The sequence below is a fragment of the Eupeodes corollae genome, chromosome 1, assembly GCF_945859685.1.
Source record: "Eupeodes corollae chromosome 1, idEupCoro1.1, whole genome shotgun sequence".
Taxonomy (NCBI): domain Eukaryota; kingdom Metazoa; phylum Arthropoda; class Insecta; order Diptera; family Syrphidae; genus Eupeodes; species Eupeodes corollae.
In genome coordinates, this window is record NC_079147.1 from 113049540 (window position 1) to 113073611 (window position 24072).

Sequence of the window (24072 nt, forward strand, 5' to 3'; positions counted from 1 at the left end):
AAACCGTTAATTAATGAATTTAAAAAAAATATATATATTATAAAATCTATTCTATTATCTATTATTATATAAAATTTAATTCAAGTCTCTAGCGTTTTTGGTTCATAAGATATTTAGGCTTAACCAAAATTTTGACCTTTTTTTTAAACTGCTATGGTAAAAAACCACCCACGCAATTTTTGAGAGCCCTTTCTGGATATTTTTGCCTGCCTTTTTATATCTGTACTACAAAATTTATTTAAAGTCGATATCTCTACTGGTTCTTGAGCTATGGACGACGAGAAAAACGTCTTTTATTCCGACTTTAGGGACCTTGAAACCTCGAGAAATGTCAACATTTTTAATTTGACAAATCGGACCCATTACAATAACTTCCTATGGGAAGTTAATAAAAATATGTAAATGTTAAAAAAGAATATTATTGTTTCATAAAGATTTCGTCAAAGATGTTTACTATAAAACTGTGCAAAATTATTGTAAGAAAATGTGTTCTAGATTTTCTATCTTAAAAGTTTAAAGAATAATCCTATGAACTAGAACAGGGACTCACACTTATAACATAAGCAAATACAGATTTGATTTTGCTAAGAATTTTTCAAGAAGTCAATACCTTCATTTTTTACAATATATAGAGAATCGAATATCAATTTTTACCAATTTGTGTACATTTTAATTTTTATGAAAACACTGAGTCAAAAACAATGTTTTCTATAAGATGAAATTAGTTTGGAAGCCAATATCCTTAATTTTTGAAAAGATATTTAAGTCGAAAATCAATTTTTGCAACGTTTTAGTAATTGTTTTTGTTTTTGCTTAAGTTTTTATTTTTAGTAAGAAAACTGTGAAGGTTTCAAACTATATTTTTTTAAGATGAAATTAGTTAGAAACCTATATATTTACTTTTCAAAATCATATTTAAGTCGAAAATCAATTTTTATTAACTTTCACTTGTTTCTAAAATTGGTAAGGGAAGAAAACCATCCACTAAATTTTTTGAGAGTGCTTACTGCATCTCTTTGTATTTTTAACAAAATTTCAAATAGAAGCCGCTCTCTCTGCTGGTTCTTGAGATATGGACAAAAAAAATAGACTTCTGAACGTACGGAAGTATTCTTTAAAAATATGTAAATATGTCGATGCAAAGAAAAACAACTGCAACTAACCTCAACCCTGAAATAAAGAAAAATACGTTTTATTTTGCCTCAGTTGGCAACTGGAAACACCTAGATTTTCCGCATGCACTACTTTACAATAGAAAGCTATCATCGCATTGGTATGTTATTTCTCTATCTTCGTATATACATATATAATGCGATATGTTCCTTCCTCACCCTTGTGTAAGTGTACACCAAGTTACTCTGTTTTTACCCTTAGGTTAGATTGGTACCGCCCGGGATACTGTATGAACTGAACATTCAAAGTGGAAATGGAAATGGAAATAAGTCACATTTCTTCTGAATTTCTCTGTTCCACTTCCGTGGAGTTATTCATTTCATCATCTTGTAAAAGGGTTCAATTGTTTAAAAGAAGCTTGTTTCGTTTGCTTCGAAAGAACTTATGACAATCATGGAGAAATGTTCATGTTGTCAAGAAGGCACATCGGATCTATCTTAAGTAGGTACTACACGCATACATTTACAAGTATGAAGGTAGGTAAGTTGGGTACGGAACATATTATTTATGGTATTTATGGAAAACATTATGGTGCTTTGTTTATAATGTTCCACAAGAATAATATCTTTGGCCTTGGGTTTAGGAGGATGAAACAACAGAACGTAATGCAACTTTATAATTGTTGAGAAATAATATGAGATGATAAGAATTTTGTGATGCGTAGCGTATTAGATTTACCTGTACTATTGTGTTTTACCAATATTTTAAAAAATTTCGAAGAGTAACAGTGTTTGATTGATTTAAATGCATTGCTTTGCAATAATTAAACTCGCATGAAAGACTCTTTAAAGAATTGAACTCCTCTTATAAGTTGGTCTGTTGTCTGATATAATGTTAGATAATTTCCCAAAAAATAAAACGTTCTTTTATAGTTCTATAGTTCTAGTACGTGATGCAGATACTATGAAAACGTTTGCCAAAAGGATTTAACATTATTGAAACCGATTGAAAGCTAACATAAAACTTTGAAGCAGCACAATTTTATTTCTCTAAAAAATAAATTAGGTAATTATTTGAAAAATTTAAGTTTTTAGCGATTTTATACATTTTAAATTGCACCACAGTCACCACACGTATTTATGCTTCGCTTTGGGAATACACAATTGAAATTTATCGTTTATCAAAATGAAGTTAACATTTGTGGAGCGTGACTGATTTTATTTCTAAATGAATTGAAATGTATTGTTTAAACAATCCGTAAATAAAGGGTAACTTTTTAAAAGCTATAGGAAAGTTTAAAAAACACATGTAATTCAAAAAAATGCATGAAATTCTTATTTGAATCGATAGTACGGTCCATATTATTTTATGTTTAAAGATTATTTCATGCAAATGTTGACCTTGACTGCGTCTCAAATGGTCCATTCTCTTAGTCCAGTTTTATCATATTCTTTCCAACATTTCGGCCGGTATCTCACGAATAAATTCTTCAATGTTGTCTTCCAATGCGTCAATTGAAGCGGGCTTGTCTGTATAGACATGAGCTTTAACAAAAACAGTCTAAAGGCGTTAAATCGTACGCTCTAGGTGGCCAATAGACCGGTCCCGAAAGCGAAATAAAATGTTCACCGAACTCGCCTCTTAATAAGTCCATTGTTGCGCGTGCTATGTAGCACCGTCTTGTTAAAACCACATGTCATGTAAGTCAAGCTCTTGCATTTTGGGCAAAAAAAAGTTCCATGTCATCTCACGATACCGCTCACCATTCACAGTTACGTTAGGATTCGCATTATCTTTGAAGAAGTTCGGTCCAATGATGCCACCAGCTCATAAACCGCACCAATATTTATATGGTTACAAAAAATGAATTTAACTGAAAGATCGGGCTAAGAGTTTAAAAAAACCCTCTTAAAAATTTGGTTTTTAAATCACATTCCATCATAAACTATCTGGTATAAGTTACAGTACAAGTATTTTTCTTTCTATTCTATTTAACATTAAACATCCAAGCCAAGGATTTATATGCACATACATAATATTCAACGAAAAGATACCCTTTTTGAACTATTTAAATTTTATTCATATTGGCTATAATATCTCCCAAACGATATCAAACATTATTTTTAAATTAAAGCTCTATGAGTCATTCTCAGCTATACTCGTTCATCTTGACCTGACACATTAATATTTTCTTTTTCTTGGGTGTCGAGATTAAGTATATAGGAAATTATTAGTACATATATATATATACGAGTAAGAAAGTACATATATGTATCATACATCTTTGCCAACATGTGTACAAACTAAATCCAATCTCAAGCGCACTTTAGCGACTATCGTCGATCTTAAAGAGCAATGGACCGTTCTAGCACTTAACAGCTTTAGCTCATATGACTGTAAATTTAATTTTCTTTTTCTTGCACTTTCTTTCACAAATAAGATCTAGTTTTCCTGTTTTTTTTTTTTTTGTTCAACTCACTACAACAGTGTCATCGCTGAGGCTTTCCGGTTGCTTTGCTTGTCTTCATGCCACCACATCATATACCGCAACACAGTCACATACATACAGAAACACACACAAGCTTTTGAGTACTTTTCCTTAAATTTTTCACTTGAAAGGAGTTCCGCACCACTAAATCCACTTGGTGGTTCAAATAATTTTTCACTTTACTGGAGAATCCTTTCCAAAGTGTTATAATGTATACATATACACATGTATTATAGAATAAAGTTACGTATAACGGTTTATATATGATGTGGATAAGCACCTACTCAGATTTATAAATATTTTGTTATCTTTTCTCTTTCGAAGGATCTTAAAGTAAATACTGAGTTATGTACTTGGACAGAGTTACCAACAACTGTAAGAAATTTTTTTAAAGGACTTAAAATGGCTGAAACATTTATTGTTGAACATAAGAATTTTAAATTAATAAACGGGAAGCAAATCAGTTAGTATTAAATATACATTTTTTTCCATAAACCGTATTTATCTTTTAGTTTTCTTTATTGAGCATTCTGGTTTTGTGGAAAAAGGCTTACAGCCCTATTTATAAAAATACCCTATCCATTGGATAACACACATTTTACCTAACACTCGGATAGTGAAATTATTCGTTTGATAAAACAATTAATTAAAAAACATATTCATTGAATAACAATCAATTGTGCTATATAAATATTATCATCCATCTTACTGATATTTGGTGGGATGAGCCTGCCCTTTAACCATTAAGTTCATGATTTTAAATTAAAAAGTCCGCAACGCCAAATAAAAAAATATTACCTAAATTTATTTTTATATTTATATATTTATATTTATATTTTGAAATAAAAGATATTCGGTCCTTATACGCAAAAATAAGTTATTTGTCATTTAAGGCTAAACGCGTTGATTATTATAAACTCTGATTTAAAATATGTAAGTGTAAGTCTTGTGTTAGGTTGTGTTTATTAATATACAAGTCAACACAATAAACAATCGTTATTTCAATTAAGAATTTAATTGATATCGGAATTCGAAAAAATTAAAATGGTTTAGAAACCATTCCCTATGTACTACAATTTACACTTAAGAACACTTGAAGTACGTATCTTAATTCTTAGATTTTCATTTGGCAATAATAGTTTTCTTCAACTACTTTAAAAATAGTTGGGATATTTTTTTGAGACATCTTAAGTTTTGCTCAAACAACTTGCTGCATAAAGAAGTTGAAAAAGATACAATTTCTTAAAGTACTGAACCGATTTGGTTAAAATTGGGTATGGAGATATTTTGATACCCGAGAAAGGGCATAGGCTACTTTTTACCCCGGGAAAATGACGCGTTCCCATGGTAAAATTCAAGTGGGCCTAAGCTACTGAAAATTTGGTAAGGAGATAGTTTGAGACTTAAGAAAGGACACCAGTTTCTTTTGACCTCGAAAAAACAACGCATTCCCATGGGAAAAATTACTTTCCGTTGAAGCTTATCGCGTTCCACTCCTAAATGACCAAAGATTTAAATAATAAGTGGATAAAATTGGTATTACGGGAAAACAACCCACTCCCAACCCTTATGAAATAAGTTGTCGATAACATGTTAAACTTAATATACACGTATATTAACGCCGGCTTCGCGCTCCTCGTGCCTCAAGCCCTCAACGTTAGACGCACATGTAAAAAAGTTTTGTCTGACCACGAAAACGCGAGTACAGCTACACAATGATTCTTAAGCAGGATAATATGCCGCTGCTCTTCTAAAAATCGGAGAAGTTTGTAAGCCAACAGACTTTAACGGCTGGATTACGTCGAGTCATGAATTCTGTCAAATTGTCTGTAGCACATGGAATTAAAAATTCATTTCTATCCAAACCTGCATGTAAATATAGGCAATCGGGAGTGGTTGTGTGAGAGGTCAATTTTAGCTTCAACTAATGAGATAGTTAGCCGGATAAACGAACAACTTATGTCAGACGTGGGGGAAGATATCGTCGAGTACCTCCCAGGAGACAACATTATAAACATGGAGCAAGTAACATCATACTTCATAGAGTTTCTTAATTCTTTCGAATTATCAGGGGTGCCTTCTCATAAGTTGAGATTGAAAGTTGGTGTTCCAGTCCTGTTAATGAGAAATCTTGATGCACCAAAGTGATGTAATGGTATACGGCTACAGATAACTCACCTAGGACAAAATATTATGAAAGCTATAATCATAACAGAAGAAAAAACAGTTTTAATTCCCCGCATTCCGATGATTCTAACCGATTTGCCCTTTCAGTTTTAAAGAGTGCAGTTTCCTCTGAAAGTACCATTGCAATAACAATGAATAAAGCTCAAGAGGGCAAAGTTGCCTGTGTAAATAGGGAAAAAAAAACTGTTTTCCCATGTGTAGCGGGCTCACAATTCAATAAAAACGTTACGTTTTCGAATAACCATGGTCTTAATCTAATGTGTGTATAAATACATTTATTTTATACAAAACCTTTACAGAAGTATTTTCAGTTTTTTGTTTTTCTCATCCCGAAGGAAATTTTTGTCGACTACAATTAGGTGAACTTTCCGCACCTCACACTATTTTTTCCTTCTTATGAATCAATCTATTACGTTTTTATTTATTGTGGGCAAACGACTGTAAAAAGGGGTCAAGAATTGGGCCTAGTCTAGAATTTATTCTAATAAGCCGAAGAATTATATTTACTACTTACAAACTCAAAGTTGGGCTACAGTCCTGTCTAAACTAGGGTCTCACCGAACAAACTTCTGCGTTCTACGTGACCCAGCTATCTCAGTCATAGGACTTTTACACTTCTGGCTAAGTATTCGTCGCTGTACAGCCCGTACAGCTCTATCTTCTCCTCCACTCCCCTTGTACGCATAGTGGACCGTAGATCACACGAAGAACTTTTCATTCGAACCGACCCAAAGTGCTTTCATCCGCTTTTGTCATAGTCCATGCTTCTGCACCGTATAGCAGGACAGGGATGATAAGGCTCTTATTTAGCGACACTTTGGTCCTTTGCCAGGTCCTTTCTTGACTTTGTACTTTGTTTTGCCCTCATTAAACGATAAACCCATTTTTGCCGCCTCTACCTCAATACTCAAAAAAGCCCCATTGACATCACGCTGAGTTCTTCCGATTATGTCAATGTCATCAGCATATGCTAGTAATTGAACAGACTTTGGAAAGATAGTGCCTCTAGTGATGATGTGTGAGTTCTGCACTATTCTTTCAAGCACATGACAGCGCATCACTTTATCTAAAACCTTTCTTGACAGCGAAAGGTTCCGTTAAGATATTTCCAACCTTTATGGAGCAGCATGAATTCTTCATGGTCATTCCGCATAAACGGGCGAGTTTGGCAGGGATGCCAAAACTAGACATGGCTCTATACAGCTCGTCCCTGTATATGTTGTCATATTGAAATCGATGAAAAGATGGTGGGTGTCGATTTGGTGTTCTTAGGTTTTTCCAGGATCTGCCGTAATGTGAATATTTGATCGCATGTGAACTTTCCTGATCTAAAACCACACTGATAAGGACCTATTAGGATGTTGACGATGGGCTTTAGACGTTCACATATAACGACATAGAAGATTTTGTAAGAGATTTTAAGTCTCCTTCTTTCTGGATCGGGCAAACAATACTGAGGTTACATTCTTCGGGCATGCTTTCTTCCAATTATATCTTACAGATAAAATATTGCCTGCTCCTAACCAACTTAATTGCATCTGCTTGGCATTCAAGCCATCTGCTCCAGCAGCTTTGTTAGACTTCAGCTTAGATATGGCAATCTTTACTTCGCCTAAGTAGGGAGGACGGGATTGTTGGCTTTCGTCATCTATGTTGAATGAATCATCCTGCCTGACAGCGGAATTCAGTTCGTCGTCGCCCTTAAACAGTCTGCAGAAGGACCCATTCCATATCCTTAGCATTGACTGCGGTTCCACTATGATGTTTCCACTTTCGTCTTTGCAGCCTTCGGTTCTAGGTTTATATGTACCTGTGAATTTTGCTTCACCTGTTCATAAAACTTTCGAACTTCATTCCTGCTTTTAAAAATCTCAACATCTTCGACCGCACGCTGCTCATGCTCTATCTTTTTCCTTCTGAGAAGTCGTTGTTCTTCTTGCCTCTTCTGCTCATAGCGCTCATGTGCAGCGTTCGTCCTTTTATGCAGGGGTGGCATGGCGTCTATCCGAAATGTCTAATTTTGTATTATTTGGACCCATAGAATAATTACTCATGTATATATCTGAGACACACATTTCAGTGGCAACCATAAATTGAGTTTTATTTTTAATGTCGTGGTCCATATCATCGAATTCAGATCAAAAGAATCTGGCAATAATCGACCTTCAACGCTTGCTGGTAAAAATTAACAGCAACTTAAGAAGCCCAAATTTCACACAAAACCCAGAGGTTTTTCGGGATGTCGCTGGTAAGTCGCTAATGGTCGTCTTAAGTCTAAGTTCTTGTACGCAAAGCGAAATCGACTGCCTCCGGATTTTTCTGCGCACTATTTTCAGCAATTCTGCCATTTCGCCAACGCCTCCTGTTATCGATTGATCATTTACTGAACTCAAATATAAATTTACCAACTACGAAAATACCGCCCATATTACTCTCGGTGTCATTTTAGCAAAATTTAAGTAATAATATTTTTTGGAATTTTGTTCTTTACAAATTAATAGTTGCATACTAAGATGACAGGCGACATTTTCTTAACACATCAACTTATCAACTGAATAAAACGTATTCTTTTTTTCGGAAAGCTAATAATATTTTTTTAGAACTTATAAAGGCAAACAGAATCAAATTCAAAAAAGAAAAGTTACCAATCTAAAGCCAATTCATACAAATGTAAAACTGTAACTTTATAAGATATATGTAATAAATCCAGGGGAAAAATTGTTTTATTGAAATGTTTGTAGTTCTGAATAAAATTTTATATCCAACTTCAGATCCCTCTAGTTTTTCTTTTTTTTTTTCTTTTTGCTTCACAAATTAATTAGACTCAATTCATTCGACCATAATTGGTTTTAAAAATGTTTTTCGAACTCACACAGTGCAGGTCAACTTTCGTATATGTACGTGTTTTTTTAAAGACCCAATTGACCGAACCATAAATGTTCATACATACATCTCAAATTCATGCCATAAAAGTTCAAATAATAATTCGATCTGAGAGCTCATATGAAGGACGTAGTAGGTATACGTACAGCATATATTTTGCACACCGTTTTCGTTGAAACTTTTTATCGTCGCAACTTTACCGCAAATATTTTTTATTTTGGGGAAAAACTGAAAAAAAAGAAGAATTAAACTGAAGCCATTGTCGGAGTTAATCGAAGGCATACAAATTAAATTGAAAAAAGAAAAACTTTCGCTCAATTAATAAACTGCTAAAAGAGTTGAAAACATTTTAATTGAGAGGAACCGAAAATTAGTTTTTTTTCTGGTTCTGTGCCAGTAGATCTGAATGAGAAGGTACAAAGGTATTATGGTGGATATGAATGTCTGTGAAGGAGGTTCACAGAACCTGAAAAAAGGTCTTTTCTCAGATTCTGAGAACCTTATAAGCTTTCAATCAATTCCAATGCACAAAGAATATTGGATGTACAACAGGAAATGGTTTTATTTGGTGCATGTATCGGGCCCTAAAGAATGTTGATATTAAAGTTCAATATCTTTCTTTTGTTTCAGATTCAATTTTGTCACAAATCGCTGATTAAGTACAGTAAATCTTTATATAGTTATAATTTAAATTTTATTGAACACTACAAATATGACAAAAAGCCGAAAAAATGATATATTTGAAGATCTTTTAACAAAAATCTCTGGCCAATATTTCCAATTAACTCTTGGTTTTGTTAATGAGAGTAGAATATCGACACAGTTCTTCATTTTGGGTGAGTTCACTTACCACCTTGACGCGCTACCTGACCCGCCGTTTCCTCTACTGTGCTGCCTGTTGGGGGTTAATTCGAAGATTTTTTAGGTCAAAGCTATGGTTTTCAGGTGATCTACTTGACCCTGATATGTCAGGCGTTGGACTTTTATCATTCTGGCTAAGTCTATGTCGTTGGACAGCCCGTAAAGCTTGTCGTTCCATCTTCTCACCCACTCACCTTCTATGCATACGGGACCATATATAACGCGAAGAACTTTTCCTTGAAACGACCCAATCATTACCAAGCTTTCAAGTAGGTTGTTTGAAAATGTTTTTCATTCTGCAAGGTTTTGCAAAGTTAGATTTATACGAACCTGACACACTTCAGATAACTTCATCCATTCTTCAAACCACGAAGTTCTAGATCTTACTATCGATACTACAATCCTTCTATGTTTTCAGTGTGGCTTATCAAATGTTAGTTTAACTACATAATTAAAACAAAGTATAAGAGATGAAAGGTTTTAAGAAGTTACTCAGGTGTTTTTCGGTAGTTTCAAATTTACGCCTGACCCAAGATTCTACAGCGTGTAGCATTATGCTTCAGAAATTAAGAGAAATACACGATATTTTGACCTATATGAGAGATTTTTGTTTCCATAGACATTGTGCCAAGCAGTCAGAATCACATTTTTCGAGGCAGATAATTTTTTTAAAAGGTGTCTTTCCATATTAGGGTTGCTTGTCATACCTAAGTATTGGTATTATTTTGCTGCTTCAATAGTGTTCGTTTTCGAAAAACCATTGCACGAAGTCATCCACGTACACAAGAATTTTAATCACGAGTCCATCTATCACTACGGCAGAAAGCATGTCTTTTAGCAGGTCTATGTAGAGACAAAAAGCAAGTGGACTAAAATTGCACCCGTTTTGGAAACCTACCAAGTCAAGGAACCAATCAGAGAGGTTTTTTCGATTCCTAACTGCGTAAAATATTCCATTATATATGTCTTCAATCATGTTTTCAAATTAACATTTTCATCCCGAAAAAGCTTAAGATTAGCGCCTAAGGCTCGTTTCATACGACACGGTTTTGACCGTAACGCAAAAAAAACAGACGGCATACACCGGATCTACAAATAACTACTACAAATAATACGGTTTTAACCGTAGCGTTAACCATGATATATGCAGGGTTCCTGTGTTTAGTATACTTTTTCACAGGTCTTGAAGTGGCTACTACTATTAAGTAAATCTCTCTGAATCCTATCTATAGAATTTGCTTAGAAGATAGCTATTCTCGTGCCATATGGTAAGACAACATCTCAGGATTTCCATAACAAATTTCGAGTGCTGATTTAAATAATGCAATTCCGCGGTAGTTTGATGGATCATTTCGATCTCCTTTTTTAAATATAGGATATATTACTGATTTTCTAAAAAGCTCGAGAGCTTCCCCTGAGCTGAAAATTTCACTGTAGGCCAATGTGAGAATATATAGGATTTTACTTGTGTCGTTCTTAAAAAAAGTTATTTCAGATCCGTTCGACACCAGGAGGTTTGCTGTCTTGCAATTTCATTATAGCTGATTTTACTTCAAAAAGTGATATTTCGCTATCAAAAAAGTGGTTTTCGAGCGTTTGGTTAAGCGCATTGTATGTATCAGTGACGTTTCTGAAAGTTCTTACTAAGTGTTGATGCATACAAATTATAAGATATGATTGCATAGTCTTGAAAAAATTCTGTCCTTTGGCACCTTATTTATTAAAATAGGTTCAGTGTGAGAGCTGGAAAAGGCAGACCTGCTAACAATATAAAGTATATGATTAATATATTCAATAGTACCCTCGTAGCTTACGACAGTTGTCTAATGCACACTTTCATATATTACCCTGTTCTGAAAACCTGTTGTTTGACAACCTTTTCTAAAAATACATTTCTTAATATAGATAATGAGTTTTTTCATTAGTTTGAATTTTTGAAAAGCACTATTACGAACAAAACGATTATTTTCATATGATGTTATGATAATTGAAACATATACATTAGACCAAAGCATACTTGAACAAAACAATCCTTATCGCTTCAAAGTGTATTGTTATGATTAAATTACCCAGTATCGAGAAAACATTAATAAAAATCAATGAACAGTTTCAAAGTCAGAATAGGAAAATAAATCCACCACCCATACATCACCACTACTATCATAACCAGGACGTCCTTGTTATTTTTTTGTTTTCTTACTCATTCTGCAAATTTTAGATTTTCTTTTCTTTTCCGTAGAAATTCTTAATGTGATTATGATTACATATGCATGCATTATAGATACTTTATGTTTAATTCGAATTTTCCCTTAAATTTTCTAAGCCGCTGAATCCTGCTCCCTTTCCATAAATACGCATATCAATTTCTCTGAATGTCTTACCGATTATACTAACCTAACAAATGAGGGGGTTACTGGGTGTAGAGCAGGGTGGTTGCGCTTTGAAAACCCCATCCAAATATTTTCTTCGTAACCTTTCCAAATTGATGATGTATGAGAAGCTTAAATATGATATGAGTGGCTGTTTTCTTTTTTCTCGTATAAGTATGCTATATATTGGCCCAATTTAAGGATTGGAAGGGGATTGGAAAAACGATTTGTGTACTTGAGGAATACTACCTACAGCTTGCTCTATAAATAGGTGTATACATATACATTTAACTCGTATTTTTCCCTTTTTTTAAAATTAAGATGTGGGTTTTCATTGTTCGAGTTTTCCATGCGATTACATGCATTATTGTGACTTTTGTATTTATTTACGGAGCTGTATTATGAGGTTGAGGTATCTACATATCTAACCTATGCGAAGAAAAAGATATTTTTGAAATTATGATAATGAATCATTAAGACGATTTTCCAAGCACATGAACTTGTCGCATGAGCTTGTTACATTATTTTAAAATGGTTTAAGTGAAAAAAAATTCAACTATGTTTAACGAAAAGCTTTAAGGTTCCGAATTAGATACATACCTTTAGATGGAATTTTCGTCTGAAAATTTTTGTTAAGAAAAATGACTTAAGGATTACCTAGCTTTCACATAATAATGATAAGGAGAATAATACTTTTTGAGTGACGTACGCTTTAAGTGCTTCGCTTGTTAAACAGAATCAGCTGCGCTTTTTTCAACATTACATTGGGTTTTATTTTTATATTTTATCCATATCAATCAATCAAAGGTGTTTGGGTTCCTACTGATGGATTTGATTTATGGTGTCTAAGAAAAAAAAAAGGGAAAAACCAAAGGAAACAAATGAAATGACACAAAAATTCAAGTTTTTTTATTTTTATTTTGTTATCTAAACATTTTAAATTTAATGAGGCCGCTGTATTGTTTTTTTTTGGGATTCAGTACAGAAAAGTCTTTAACAACCTCTGCCTGCATTAAGCATTGAAAACCAGTGCCAACATTGTCTTGCAACCACCAGGGATGCCGCCTCTGGCGTGCTAGGTTTCACACACCTCCCAAGGGTACCAGCTACGAAACGATTAATCTATATTGACTATCAGAGGAATATTGTGGCAGAACTACAGTCTAAGCTGAGAATATGGAAAGACCACTTCTTTAAATTATATAACAGCAATGCAGAATCGAATTCCGCTGTAAGGGAGATATCACCATTCAAATTTGGCGATGTAGAATAATAATTGCGCCTATACCCTACCTCGACGAAGTGATGGTAGCTTTATCACAACTGAAGTCCAACAGAGCTGCAGGAGCTAAAAGTATCGCTGCCGTATTATTCAAAGCCGCAGGCGATGACTTCGGTATAAACTCAGCATACTTTACCCAATACTTCTTGGCAAAAACCCAGGAACATCTAATCGGTACTCATGATCTCTTTATCGATTTTAAAGCCGCATATGACAGTATCTAAAAGGAAGAGCTTTACAGATCAATGTCTAATTTTGGCGTCCCTGTCAAACTTATTCCTCTGTGCATCAAGGTAAAACAAAAAACAAATATCTCACCGATGCATTTGATGTCGAAAATTTTACGGTAATGCGACTTCTTCAATATCGTTCTGAAAAGAATTGGGAATATCTCAACCGTCAAAACTAAAGGTACAGTATGCCAATGGTCCAATGAATTACTCAGATACGCATACGCCAATGATATTGACATAATTAAAAGATCAAAGCGTGATGTCATTCAATAAATTAATTAAGTGGTGCAACAGCCCTTTGACAAAAAGGGCCTAGTGACTTACAACTCTCAGCCATTGCTGTGTGCGAGTATTGTTGTCAGTGATGGAGGGGACCTATAGTTTTAAACCGATTCCGAACGGCTTATTTAAGAAAGCACTTGGATGTACTCTTGCAAATCGCTGCTTTTTTGGACTTTAGAAGGCAATTGAGTAGTAAAGTCCTGTATCAAGCATAAAAAAATCACCATCTATAAGACGCTCATCAACCCGGTACTCATTTACTGCGCTGAAGCCTGAAACCTTACGATGCTTCGAGTAAAAAATTCTTCAGACGATTTTTGGTCCCGTCTGCAGAGATAAAGAGTAGAGAAAACGATACAAAGACAAACTGTACAGCGACCCTGATCTGATTAAAAGAATAAAAGTTCAACGACTAAGATGGCTGGGTCATGTAGAGAAAATGGACATCAACGCCCCAGCCCGAGAGGTCTTTGAATCCAATCCAATCAACCAACTTAGCGTTGGAAACTGGAGACATCTAGCTGGCTGAAAACGCATATTGGTTGATGTATTCGTCCGTCCTGGACAGAAGCACCACCTTAAGTAAGTAAGCAGCTCAACTACTGTCTAACACTTGACATTGTTAATGATATAGATGTTTTGTCAATTACTATAAAACTGTGCTCGTACAAAAGTAGTTTGTTAGTTAGTGTCCAAAATGTAAAACACTGAAAATTACTTTCTTACTAAAGATGAAACAATTTCTTGCGGACATTTGTTTTTTAGAACGGAGTTATTTACAAAAACCTAAGTCGCCCAAATGTGTAATTTTTTGTACAGAATTTTGAAACATTACTGTTTTTATATTAAATCTTCCAATTTGTGTATATGTTTAACTTTCTATAAATAACTTTTTAACAAGTGATGGTAATTATGTAAAGCAAAGATGATTATTTTGAATGAAAAGCATAAAATTACTAGGAATTTAAAGTAAAAGTGTGCCAGTAGTTAACTGAAATTATAATATTTTTATTCCTTCCATAAAGGAATTCAGTTCACTCGGCTTCTTCTATATAAAAATACCCCCTACACAGCTTCAGTAAGGATACAACCCCATTATGCTTCAATGAATGTAAATAAAAACAAAAAACATAAAACAATCAACTTCACTTTTCATATTTAAAATTAAAGATGAAAGAAGCTACAAAGCAATGAAAATGGAAAAAAGATGAAAATTATAATTGAAACACTTTGCTGCATCCACTTTCTTTTTTTCTTTTTCCATAATTTTTGTATTAACCTCATTCTCAACAACATCGCAAGTTATAACGTCAAAAATTTTGAATTCTGTTTTCGTATGCGCTGTTTTTTCACGGTTTTCTTTTCTTTATTTCTTTCGTTAAATTTAACATTTTTTTAATAAATGTTTTATTTGCATTCTTTTTAATACTGCTGCGTGTATTATGAATTTTTCTATTTTTTTAAGCACTTTTTAACTAAATAATATAAAATCAAAAAGAAAATAATATCTGGCTTTTTAAGCTGTCAAAAATTATGCTTCAATGGGAATCTATGTGCTTAAAGTTACAAAATATAAAGTATTAATTTGGCAAAGAATTTTCACGTTTCCGATTTTAACAAAAATACAATTTTGTATACAACGTTTTCTTAATTTTGCTAGAAAGCTTTAACAAAACTACGTAAAGTTAAATTATGGAACAATTATGATCACGTCACATGACATTGAATACACCCACAAATATTGACTGAAATAAGGTCTGTAACCTTCCCGATGGGGGGTAATACAAAAATGAAGGCGACGTCTACTACACAGAACAAAAGAGTCATTCTATTGACTATTTTGGTAGTCGATTTGACTATTTGGTAGTCAATTTTTGGCCGAAACCTGCGGTAGTCAATAGAACAATTTTCGGTTGTCAATTTTGGGATCGTTTACAATTTGGTAGTCAATATGACCAAAAATACTCTATTTAACAAGATGGGAATCTCAGACTGACATTTCGGTTTGCTTAACAATCCTAACCAACAGAATCTGAAGTGCTAACATGGTCTTAAATTGAAAGATTTGTATTGCTTTTTAATTTCAATCCAAATAAATGTATGTGTATTAAATAAAATAAAATTGACCAAAAATTGAATAATTAAAACGTACGAAAGATTCCGATCTTGGTATATGGAGTATTTTTGAATATGACAGCTTTAGTAGTAGAAATTGAAACTAAGGTTGTCATATTGACTAATGTGGTAGTCAATATGACAACTGCTGTAGTCAATAAGACAACTTCGGTAGTCAATATGACAACCAAAATCGACAATCGAAAATTGTTCTATTGACTATCCAGTTGTCAATTTTTAAAAATATTGATTATCATATTTACTATTTTGGTAGTCAATGCAACAATTTAGCCAAATTTCAGGTTGACTATCCACGATTGTAAATATGTCAACTTTCTTTTTTCTGCGTAGTTCCTCGCTGTTGTTAGAAAAACAAATAGCTCCAAGCTCTGCTAATCACCTCAAAGATTCTTCGCTGTGGCGAACAGACTATAAAACCAAAACTACAATTTGACAAAAACTTCTAGATTTATATAACTTTCAGCTTTTTCTGGAAGGATAGGACATTCTTTTAAGACAAGCCAATCCACATTTACAGAGATGGATCAAAAACAAAATGAAGTTGTTGGTGAAAATGTGTACTCTGAACGGCTGAAATTAAGTCTCTTATTCCGCCTTGCCAAACACGGTACCGTGTTCCATTAGGAACTTTTGGTTCCTAGTCTTGTCCTGGTTTAAAGAAAACGTGATATCCAACATCTGATATCCGTATTTTCTCAGATATCAAATTTCTAGACCTTGTCTCTACAGACTCTATTACATTTCACAACTGTCGATTCGGTGTCATAACCGGGCACTGTCTTTTAGGCAAGCACTCCACGCGACTAGGCGTATTCTAAAATGACTTTTGCAGAAGCTGTATGAATGAGGAAGAGGAGGAGGCAGTACTTAACTTCCTCTGTACATGCCCTTCTCTAACACCAAAAACAATTACCTTGGAGAAATCTTCTATAACAATAGAAACGTGAGGGACGCCAACTGATTTCATTGAGCTTAGCAGAAAGCCCCAAGATCCATTTGGTATCACAATGGGCCATTAAACTGGCCCTACTTTATCACGGACAGCCAATTTAACCTTACCTTACCAAATCATGAAATTAATTGCTCCAAAATTATTAACGTTTTGGTTATAACATTAAAAATTTGTATTAAAAATCGATCTTCGAACGATAATAGTAACTTTGAGCAACATTCTATTAATGCATTTAAAAAGCTCATCCAACTGCTATTCCCGCCCTAATGCGATGCATTTTTATTATGAGAAAACATGCCTTAGATAATAATGATTATATTCTTTTTTTTTAACTTTATATCTTGAATAAGAAGAGAACTTATTTAAGCATCATAGAACTCGAACAATTCTAACAGGATGCGGGTTTTTTTCCCTTACTTCGTGTTCATTTATTTGTATTGTTATACATTCTTTGTTAAGGTAGAATAACCGAAGAATATATTATTTTTATACTTATTCATATTCTGTTCGTTTTTATTTATAATTTTCTTTTATTTGTGTGAAGTTGAGGATACAACCAAGAAATAAAAAACAAAATAAAAGATTTGAATAAAATATCCCAACATCCTTTCCCGATTTATGCCATGAATCAACAGGAAAAACATAACTCCCGCATACCCTGGACGACACACAATAGCAATGCCAACGACTTATTTTTTTTTTTAGTTTCAAAACCTTCTCGTGCACCTTTACACACAGGCTCTCATTTAATGACTTGATAGAAAAAATACTTTTATATTTTTTGAAAAAAAAGGTGTTACATCCTGAATCTTAAAAAACTCACGAGTTCCTTAGCCTTAAGTTTTGTATAGCCATCCACTGCAGATTATTTTGAACCAAAAGATGAACTTTCACAACATATACAAAGAGATGCTCGAGTTTTGTTGACCTGCATTATTATCCTTCATCCATCGAGAAAAAGAGGAAAATTTAATAAATAAAAATAACATCTTTTTCGTATTTCTTTTTGTTGTTATTATACCTTTGCCAGGACTACGAGAACCTATATGTTTATAAAGTCCCTTCGATTTGATTTTTGCTTTCTAATAGACGGTTTTGAATACAAACTGTTGTATAAAATATGGTGTCTGAAAGAATATTGTACTTTCAACCTTGTGAAACCACCAACTAACCTAGGGAAGGAAAAGAAGACATCCTTTTTATTTATATTTCGCTGCGTCAGCGAGCCGCGCCGCGTCGTTGTTGCTTGGTATCTGGTGTTCCTTGTGTCCAATAAAGCTGTGCTAGCTGACAACTTTACATACACACTTACTTATCCAATTCGCATGTATAGGTTAGGTATTTTTATTTTTGTATATATGAAGCATCGAGCAGCTTAAGAAAATGAAAATAAAATTGTTTGCATCCTTTCAACAAAGGACTATTTTTTCTTTGAAAGTAACAACGTTATATTCCGAGGACTTTTGTAAAATATGAGGAGAGGAATACTTTTGTTGTTGTTGTGTGCTTTTCCTTCGGTTTGGTTTGTGTCTCGCTCAGTTCATTTGTGTTGGTTGAGATGTTTGAAAAATGAATATTTTTTTAGATATTTTTTTATTTTTCTTTGAACAACAAATATTTTTAGTTCACATACACCACCTTACAAAACTTTGTGCAGAAAAATGATTGAAAGGTTTGGGTTTTCCAAGTTTAGTTGGTCGGAATTGAAATAAAGTTGCTTCTATAAAATTGAACTCTTGTGCAGTTAGGTACCTATAATACCTTACCTACCTATAACTTACTCTAAAAAGGCATGGCTAGTAAGAAGGTTTGTCTTCAAGTTGAATTAACTTATTATTCTAACATTAATTTTAAGCGGTGTTTTTGTAGACGTGTTGTTTTCAAAAAGAAATTAAATGCATAGGTATATTAATGTAATGAATTAAGCTTTAAATATGTTTTAAAATAATTAACAACAGAAGATATGGAACATTTTCATTTAAAAAACCACTAAGACAATTCACATTACGAGTCTTCTTTTTTGCATTTTATTATCGAAGCTCAAGGCTAGGCTAGGTTAAATTAAAACGGTTGATGGAGTAGGACACACTTATAAAAAATAAATTGGGTGGGGCAACAGTCCGTTGAGAACTAGGGCCTAGTCGCTTACAACACAGGGATGGAAGGTACCTACAGTTTTAAACCGAATCCGAACGGCTGGTTTTGAGAAAGCACTTTTCACGACAAGAATTACACTTGAAGAATTTGCCAATTCCTCGCAAGAGGCAGTACGAGTAAAAAAATTAAGATGGCATAGGCACTTATCAAACCCAAGACCTCTGGATTGACAGTCCATCGCACTTTTTTTTTTTAAATTCATTTTTATTCATTATTTCTTAAACACTTTCAAAATTTAAAAAAAACTAGCCTAGTTATCCATAGCTTACAACTCACTTAATGGTCCCATACGGACACTCTTAGTTAGACAATAATACTTAATTCTAATGCATTTCGGCCCTAAGATCTATTTAACTTCAATTCAATTTTATTTACTCATAAGAAAATTAAAAAAAAATAATATTAATATCCTTTTTTATTTTTTATTTAAAAACTAATTAAAATTAGGTCTTAAAAACTAACTTAAACTACCTATTCTACCTATAAACTGCTTAAAACTAGAACAACCGCAGCAGCAAATCGAACTATCTAATGTTTTTTTTTTATTTTTTCATATTTTGTTGTCTTTTTTTTATTCCATGTTATTTTGTTTTGTTTTTTTTTTGTATTTTTGTTTTTTTTTGTTGTATTTTTTTTTGCCACCAAGCCTATTCCACTTCAAACTAAACCCTTAAGCTGTAAAACAAGTATGTAAGCCAGCCAAGGCCACCAAAACTGGTTCTCCTGCTTCACCCTATCAGTTCGGTCCCGTTCGGACACAGCCCTACTGAATGAAAGGAGCTCTGTTCCGCTTTGTGCCCTGACGTCCCGAATGTAAAGGAGTCGCCTATCCACTGTTCGTAGTCTGACGTGGTAAATTAGCGGAACTGCCAATCTGTCCTGTATCGGACCGGATCTATTTAAAAAGAGGAATGCCTCTGTTTGAATGAAGCCGCTCGAGCGTGCACTTTCAAAATACTAGTCGTTCTATCCGAACGCCCGGAAATTAATTTGTTGGTCGAAGACATAGCTAGAGTTTTATCACGAAATTGTCAATTCTGTTGATTCGAGCCCCGTTGTATAGCACCTCGTTGGTATATTAATGCACGTAAGAATGCAGCTCGGACACTCGAAACTTCTCCATCTGGGAAGGGGCACTCTGGAGTCAAGCTGACTGCTAAAAAACAGCCGTTTCGTCAGAGATAAGGCTCCTCTGGCAATATTTATATGTCTGTCGAATTATAAATACTGATCCAACCAGATACCGAGGTAGTTCACCACACTTTTGCTCGCCAATGGCTGCCCGTGAAGATTATCGATGATCATCTTGAGCCAATTCTTGCACGTATTACTTGTGGCCCTAGCCAACGTAGTCCGGAACAGAATTGTCTCCGACTTCTGGACATTAATTTTCAGTTTCCAGTCGTCGAAATATCGCTGAATCTTGTAGGGCCGTTATTATTTTGTTTTCCGACCGAAGATTTGACGGGTTGGAGTTGTCCTTTCCCTTTTTAGGGAGATGATGAACCACAGCGGTCTTCCAATGCATTATTCAGTGAATTTTTGAAGAGTGTGGTGTAAATGTCAATTGCCTCCATCGGTAACTGTCTTAGTACAACGTTGGATATACCATCGACACCTGCAAACTTTTTATTTTTTATTGAATTGAAGATGAGCAGAAGCTCAACCTTCGTCACTAGCAAGGGACTTGGTCCTGGTTGCTGGGCGATTATGTCATTTGCCAAGGAATCGTCATTGAACCGCACGAAACCGCGGTTCTCAGATCGCCATTGTGGCATATCATTTCGAAGGTAAAAGTAATTAAGTAGACCTCTATTTGCCAGGTCGTGGTTGGGGCGACTGCTAACATATACCTTGTACACTGGAAAGAAGCTCCCATCGCCTCCAATTTTTGCTTCGGATCTTCAATTATATACAGGTCATCGTCAAAGGTGGCTTCTTCTGGATCTATAGCGCTGTCCTGAGTACGTCCCTGTTCCCTTCAGTTCTTTGGAGTTTCAGACGCGGAAGGTCATTATCGTTCTTTTTTCTGAATATCTTGTTTATTTTATGGAACATAACAGTCCATCGCACTGAACATCATACCACGGTAGAACACACTAAGGTCAGTTTTATGCCCGATTGTGATATCACATGAATCTTGAAGCTATTTTCTATGGTAAATGAAACCAGTCTGAGTCCCTTTAAAATTAGATATTTTAGTAACGTTATGATTTAAGAATGATTATAATTTTAATATTAAAAACTATGAAATTATAGAAATCAAATACAAAAAAATCCCTTGAATTCAAAACCTATGGTACTGCTTTAATGAACCTCCTTTTATTTTTAATTATTTATTTTGTATGTAAGCAAATAAAATTTTTATTTTACTGCCTTAAACTTTGTTGATAAAAATACGACTTTTAAGTGAGAACTAGACCAAGAACTTAATATGAATGGAACATCAAGCCCTATTCCAATCGCTCAGCACAAATTCATCAACTTTTGACCAATTAACGATCACGAAGGGAAGGGGGGTTTTATGAGCCATAAAGCTTATATAGTTGAAGGATGTAAAGATTTCATCGAAAGATTTGTTAATAATTTAACGATACTCAATAAAAAGTGGTTTGCCGTCAAAAACAACTAAAGTCTTTGTGTTTACACAATTTTAATAATAATACTTTAAATTATTTTCATAAACTCTTTTTGGAGATATAGAGCAAATATTTACGTTTTCAAGAAGTAACCTTGAGTAAACTGCTTTAAAATTCTTGAAACTCGACTTTAATTCCATCTTTTTTTTTACGCATCTTAAGAGTGTAAGGCTTTCTTGAAGTGTCTTTTTCTTTAAATTCTCCTTTAGCATCAGCTCTTATATACAAGCAAGCAGACTGATAATGATACTAATAATAGACTCCCGAAAATTTAGCCCGACAAAAGTAAGCCAAAAAATACTTCTGTCGAACTTTCTCATTTTCTAACTTTTTCGGCATCTAAATTTTTGTACCTTTCTTCGCATCTACAGAAATGCCAACGAGAGCAGAATATAATATTTTTGGAAAAAAGCTACGTTTCAACACAAATTTTAACATTTCTGTTTGAAATACACCGACATAATCTAAACTATTGTATTTTAACTCTGAAATATGGAATACTTACAATGCTGTTGGAATCTTGGAATGTGTTCATATTATGTCGTACAAACAAAATGTTTAGACCACATCTCAAAGTTTTCAGAAAAGTTTTTAAAAATAATCCTTAAATTAATGTTGTCACTTTAGCGCTTGAAATATAAAAGTGTAAGGTTAAGGTACAAATAATGTTATTACAATTTTGCTGGCCTCCTATAGAGAACAATAAAGAACAGTTGTAAGCGGTGCTCATCTTTTTGTTAAGTGTGTAAACCCCCCTGATTAAAAGTCTGGATCGGCCCTTGTACTACATGGCTGCAATAACATATGTTTCACGATTGCCAACTTATCATGAGATTCCTATATTTGCGGTGGTTGATATTTTGGTTCGTTCATATTAATTAAAAAACTTTTCCGCGGCCACTAAGGGTCGAACCTTGACCAAGTATTTTTCGACCCATTTCCTTTATTTTTCGAAAGTAAACTCAATTTTTACACACGAAAGGCAAACAATTGCAGTTGGGTTAAAAAATACAAAATTAACCAATAGCACATATTTCGTGATGCCATAAAGGTATTTACTTTTAACTGTTAAGCTGTTAAAGGTTCTCCTATTTATTTTGAATTAAACTCACTCTCTTTCATCACCAAATTGAATGACATAAAATTTAAAAGCATAAAACTTATTCGGACGTATGCCAGAAAAACAAAAATGAAATAAACAAAAAACACGTCTTTACTTTATGGGATATTCGAAAAGCATAAATTTTATGTTTTAATGTAATTAACACTATTTTGGGCACTCTCATTACACTAATTGCACTCAAACCCTGTAGTATAGTAAAGAAATGGACACAATAACTATTCGAAGGACACACATTCTGCTGTATAGGTATATAAAAAGGACTAGAGTTGTGTTGCAGTTTGCAGTTAACTGCCAACCTATATGGCCATGACTAGAGTTTGTTTAAAATGTTCAGAAAGGTACCAACCAACATTTCAGCACAATGGCCATCAGGATAATTTGTTGTTGGACGAGAATAAGCCCTGCCAGGAGGTACATAATACTCGTTCCTACCTACACTCTGATGGAATAATTTTTGGCATGTGCTCAACAAACCACTTTAGAGTCATTTCTCACCCTGATGGTAGTGAATATACATATATACTTACAGTAACTATATATGGACGTGGTAAATGGTTCGTCGCTGGGGGAGAAGGTGAAAAAGAGTGCCACCAATAACGGAATTTTTGTCTAAAACTATCCCCCCGCCTTCCTAATGGTTTTTATACTGTTTTATAAAATTCTTTTGGTGGTCGAATTGCGCCTTTAAGTTGATACTCCAGTCAGATGGAGATATCTTATTCCATGACTTTATCTACAACGGACAACAGTAGAATTTATCTTATACTATCTTTGAACCAAGCATGTGTATCTATAGAACAGACACGACTCCAAACCTATATGCATACATAGGTACATAAAGTATATCTTAACTTGTACTTATGTGGATCATCATAGTGGCGTCATTTATTGCTTTGTAGATCCGACATTTATTCGTTGTTTTTAAGTCTGTTTTATCGTGTTGTACCACCATGGCACTGGCACACGGCACGGTACAATATATAGCTGTACATTCTGAAGCAGCATTAGCACCATGGACTTCCATATGCAAGACTTACTCATTCAGCAGAGCAGCAGCCAGCGGTAGCAGGAGCAGAAGCCGAAGCAGCAGCATCAGCGCGGGATTTGGAGCAAAAGTACACGGCATTCTTGAATTAAGATGGTGTCTGTGTAATCTGCATTATATCCTTGCAATCGTTTTTATTTTCAATGCCCGGATTTAAGGATGAAACCTCGAAATTGTTGTATCTGCCGTCAGCTGCTGTGTGGGAAACGATGGGCTGGCCAAAAAATAAAAGTACCTACCAACCTATAGCAAAGGAAGAACGTACTCGTAGTATAAGTCCTCGAGGAGTACGCTACACTAGGCAGTGCCACCACAGATATAA

At 34.2% G+C, this 24072-nt stretch overlaps 1 protein-coding gene across 1 annotated transcript in view; it reads left to right on the forward strand.

Moving 5' to 3' along the window:
• The window catches only part of LOC129939533 (uncharacterized), a 236560-nt gene that overhangs the window by 172132 nt on the left and 40356 nt on the right, over window positions 1–24072 (forward strand). The gene's annotated exons all lie outside the window — the stretch shown is intronic.